This window comes from Boleophthalmus pectinirostris, unplaced genomic scaffold (genome assembly GCF_026225935.1).
Source record: "Boleophthalmus pectinirostris isolate CB_2022bp ecotype Guang Dong unplaced genomic scaffold, ASM2622593v1 HiC_scaffold_1, whole genome shotgun sequence".
Taxonomy (NCBI): domain Eukaryota; kingdom Metazoa; phylum Chordata; class Actinopteri; order Gobiiformes; family Gobiidae; genus Boleophthalmus; species Boleophthalmus pectinirostris.
In genome coordinates, this window is record NW_026570970.1 from 772,858 (window position 1) to 778,355 (window position 5,498).

The following is a 5,498-nucleotide window of genomic DNA, read 5'->3' on the forward strand; positions in this document are numbered from 1 at the left end:
TCTCTGATGTTTGTCAAACGAGCTGAAGAACAAAGACTGAAGCTCAGAAACAGGATCTGCTGCAGGAGTCTCACCCTCAGGAGCAGCTTTAGAGACGAAAACAAACACACAGACGAGATAAACTTTACAACAAACTTTTATACAAGTTTCAGTTTGTGTTTGCAGAAGAAAATGACAAAACTATTGGAACAGGCCACATTTATTTGGTTCTGTTCTAGTTTAGGCCACAGGGACTTTTTCAAAACTCTTGAGCAACTTCTAGACCAGGAGAGTTAAACTCATTTTGTTCCGGGCGTCGTGTCCGGATCAGAAAACTCATGTCATATAAACCCCAAAAATAACAATAAGTTCAAATATTTGTGCAGAGAAACACAAATCTATTACACAAATCTTTTTAATTGATGAACTGTTTCTTTTACAAAATATTATAATATTATGAACAACATGAAACTTTAACCCTCTCAGGCTCAAATTAATTTTTAGTATCAGGAAAAATCTGATATTTGGGGAAAATTATCATATGGTGTAGTAATATACAACCCTGACTTTTTTATCCTTTGTAAACAAAAAAAGTATTTTGCACTTCTGGCCGTTTGTGTGGAGTCGTTCTTACACAGTCTGCATCATCCACGTTTATCAGCCTGGATGTGAAAAAAGGCTCCTGAGTAAAAAAAGCTCATAAAATCTGGATGTGGAGCAAATAGGTACTTGGAATTTAGCTGTTGCAAATCTGCAACGTCTGCCTGGAGAGGGTTAAGAAAATACAATTTCAACACAAAGTTTGAACATGAACTTGTCTGTAAACAGGAATAAGTCCATTTTTGTTGTAAAATCCTGCACTCGGCTCCACTTTTCTCATGTTGGACATTTTTCTGATGAGGGTGTCACGGTCAACAGTCAAAACGATCGTCCTTTAAGAGCGTTTGGAAAGAGACAAGTCTTCATTTGTGCTGCTCTGGTGGGAGGGGCCACGTACAGAGACGCTGGAGACGCTGCTGTGATAAACACCACACAAAATTAACACCATTTTAATAGAAAATATCATTAAAACATTTTAGTAGAAAATCAGCCGAGGGCCAGATTAAAGGTCTGGGAGGGCCAGATCTGGCCCCCGGGCCGTATGTTTGACACTCCTGATCTAAATGGAACCAAATGCAGGATTCTAATCTAAAGTCTTCAGACGCCTGGAGCTCGGACTGGACCACGTGCACGTTTAGACTTGACCAGGTAAATAAGGTTTGTGTTTTTGTCCAAACTGCTCATTCTGAAAATAACAAACCACATTCCCAGTGACTTTTTGGTTTAACCAGAAGAATCAGCTTCAAATGTTTCTGTTCATGCACCAAACGTCTGTGTCTCTGTGATTCTGTACAAGTGTCAATGTGTTTAGATCCAATAAAGATTCAGAAAACCTGTTTTTGTTTGTTTTGTCGTCTCTTTTGTTGTTGCCATTTGAGCAGTTTTACAGGAGGTTTGGTGGAAAAATCATGAGAAATCCACAAATGTTGAACCAGGATTTGTTTGGGATCAGCTCCACAAACTCGTCCTGTTAATCCGACTCTGGTTGAAAATCCTTTCACCTGAAACACTCACGTCTTGGGGGGTTGAATAACGGCTCCATTTTCTGAGGCCGTTGTGAAAAAAATCATGTGACTTCAGTTTATTTCTGACAGAGACGACGCTGAACTTGACGTCAGTTTTAGTTTCATATGGATAGAAATATGAACCATAAACCAGGTCACACGTCTACAGACGACAGGGACCGACACGACGACGGACACGACCGACGGGGACACGACCGACGGGGACACGACCGACGGGGACACGACCGACGGGACACGACCGACAGGGACACGACCGACGCTCCACCTGAGGATTCTGACTCTGAAGATCAGGATTGTTTAAAGGTTGTATAGAGGATTTTCCGAGGAAGGAGAATCCAGCGACTAAAATGTTGCTCCTGCGTGAAACCACCTCCCCTCCCGACAGCTCCTACGTAGAAACACCTCCTCCCTCCTCCTCCTTACGCCACAAACAGGTTTGTTTACAGCCGCTGCACATGACTTGTAAACAACTAACTACAGTGTTGGTTTAGGCAGGACGAGAAGAACGGAGCGGGGAGATTCAGTGCGAATAAACTAGCTACAACACGCAGCAGCAGGTGGACTCTTTCTTTGCCTTGAAAATGACGTTTTCAGACACAGGACGTCACATTCGTGTCCTGAAAAACGTTTGTGTCGCTCTTGGAAATGAAGTACGTTTTCATAATAAGCAGAAGTTTCCTGTCCAGGAGTAATTTGTGGACCAGTGGTTCAGTCTTTAGACTCTTCGTCTGCTTCAGTCGCACCATCGCTGGAATGAATCTCCAAGAATCACCTTAGTTTGGCTTCGCTGCTTTTCTTCTTGTCTTCTTCTTTCACCTCAAAAACGGACTTTGTTTTGCGGCGAACTGCTCGTAGATTCTCGTCGCCGTCGCAACAAACTTTGTGCGAACTGCGAGGAAGATATAGATCAAAAAAGCCGCTAAGAACTGTTGCGTTGGTGGAGTAAACAGCGTCTGTGTCGTACATAAACCACGTACCGGCGGCGCAGACAAGTCAGTTACACTAGAAACGTAGGGAGTTTGATTGACAGCCTGTCAGCTCACAGATAACGAGGCAGTGTCGTTATCTACTTGGCAAATGTTTAGCCCCACCACGTCCAGAGTTGATGAATTTTTATTCTCTTTTTTTTGGTCCTCATAATTACAAGGCGACTGCATCTATAATCAATCACTGACAATTTGAAACTAAAAAAATCCTCCATACAAACTTTAAGTGTAAGTTTTATATGAGAAATATGAGGAGTTTGTGGAGCCGATACTAAACAAATACTGAGGTTTGGAGAGTCGTATGGACCATTGCACTGCACATCTGAAATCAGGACTAGGGGTGTGCAAAAATATCGGAATATTGATATATCGTATCGTTTAATGCAATGATTCAGTATCGATATCGTGGGCTGCTGTATCGATATTTCACCAAGAGTATTTTTAGGTGTGTTTTACTAAATTATTTTGTTACAGCTACAGTTTTGTTGTTTGTGGAGTGAAAGGAAACTCATTTATGTGACACATTTGACATTTTTACTGTTTTGATGATTAAAATGTTTGTGTTTCATATGAACTTTGCACAAGAAGTGATTTAACAAAGACTTTTAGTATCACAGCCACGATTTAGCCTTTATTTTTTATTGAACCGTATCGAATTGATTTGAAATATATCATATCGAATCAAAAGTGCACTGTATCGAGGTATGTATCGTATCGTGGCCTGCGTATCGAGGTGTGTATCGTATCGTGGCCTGCGTATCGAGGTGTGTGTATCGTATCGTGGCCTGCGTATCGAGGTGTGTATCGTATCGTGGCCTGCGTATCGAGGTGTGTATCGTATCGTGGCCTGCGTATCGAGGTGTGTATCGTATCGTGGCCTGCGTATCGAGGTGTGTATCGTATCGTGGCCTGCGTATCGAGGTGTGTATCGTATCGTGGCCTGCGTATCGAGGTGTGTATCGTATCGTGGCCTGCGTATCGAGGTGTGTATCGTATCGTGGCCTGCGTATCGAGGTGTGTATCGTATCGTGGCCTGCGTATCGAGGTGTGTATCGTATCTGCAACTTCTTAATGATCCCAGCCCTAATTAGGACCTCATCACATTGTGGAACCTGAACACAGAAAACTGATCCTCTGCAGCCGACGTCATCAACGTTCTGATCGTGTGAGTCTCTGTTCAGTCTGCAGGTTTAATGCTCAATTCTGATTTTTTTGTGAAATCTGATGTTTTTTCGAGGTTGTTCACATTTCCAGTTAAATGCATCTTGTATGTGACTCCAGTGTGAACTTTAAATGCCCCAAAAGTGTCCCACATGTGACACTGGAGGATGTGACGATGTGTTTACAGAAGTTGAACAAACATGGACGCAGCATCGAGCACCTGGAGATTTTAAAGTTCCTCTCGTACTGGAGCCACAACATGAACAACTGACTTGTTTTAAGGAGGAGATTGAGAAGGAGAAGGAGCAGGTTTTTGGTGGTGGTGTTTTGTGGTGAGTGGAGATGTGCTTCACTTCAGTCACATGGATCATGAACAGTTTTCTCTACTTCAGTGCAGAATAGTGACGTTTGTGTCTTGTTGATGACGTGTAGGTGGATGAATGTGACCTGACTGTTCACACTCAAGTCACATGTTAAAGATCAGATATGGATCAGTTTCAGGAGCACAGATCCAAGTGTCCTGGTCACATGTGAAAACATCACATCTGTGTGGTTCAGACATTAAAAGATCAGATACAGAAACATAGAGACAAAAAAACAGATTTGGGAAACTTCAGGTGCATCTGAACACAGCCTCAGTTGCACAAATACAGACACAGAATGAATGTGGAAGATCAAACTGCTGCTGAATAAAGCTGACAGTTGTACAGCCGGAGTCTTCGTCCAGAGGGAAGAGGCTGAACGTCTCTGTCGTTTATTTGTATTTATTAATCTGCCTAAAGTCCAGGATCATGTCGGACAAAGTCAAACAGAACACGACTGTGATGTTCATTATTTTGGAGAAGGTCGACAATAACAGAGACGTGTGCAGACTCAAAGGGCCCGTCTCATGCAAAATCCACTTTTCAGATCTTTCTCTCTTCTCAGACTGATGTGTGGCCTTGGATTTGTCGCTGAAGTGGTTTTTTAGATTGATTCTGCGTTTTCTTTTCAAACAAATTGCAGCGTATTTCTGCCTCCCTCCCACCTGACGACAAACTAAAACTGCTACAACAAGGACGCGGCAGATTCACCTGTGACACGTTTGACGGAGCAGAAAATGCTTCGACTTTGTGTTTAAATGAAAAATTGAAAAAACGGAGAACAGCCGCGGGGTCCGAGCCTCCGGTCTGGTCCTGGTCCTGGTCCTGGTCCTGGTCTCAGTCTCGGTCTGGTCCAGTCTCAGTTCTGATCTCAGTCTCGGTCTTGTCCTGGTTTAGTCCCGGCCTGGTCCTGGTCTGGTCTCAGTCTCAGTCCCGCTCTGGTTCCGGTCTGGTCCCGGACCTGGATCAGTCCTGGTTCAGTCCGACATCACAGTCACTGAAGTCACGTAAACGGGAAACGGTCGTTATCGATTTGTTCCATTTTTCATTTAAACACAAAATCGAAAACTGAAAAAAACGAATCTTTATCTGTTTTTTCATTTTGGTTTTGGAGACAAATAATGAAGAAAACTGTTGTTTTTTCGTTTTCTTATTTTTGGTTTTATATTGAAAAACAAATGAACAAACGACACACAGATTCTGTTCCTCGACTCAGTCTGACGCTCTTCAGTGGACGAGAAAAAAGGGGAAACTACGCACTCTTGTGGTGAACTTGTGGAAGTGTAGATGCTGCTGGATCATTTATTTATTTATTTATTTATTTGATTGGGACAGAGCATGTTAATGAACAAACATGACAACATGAATGGAAACACACCGGAGCG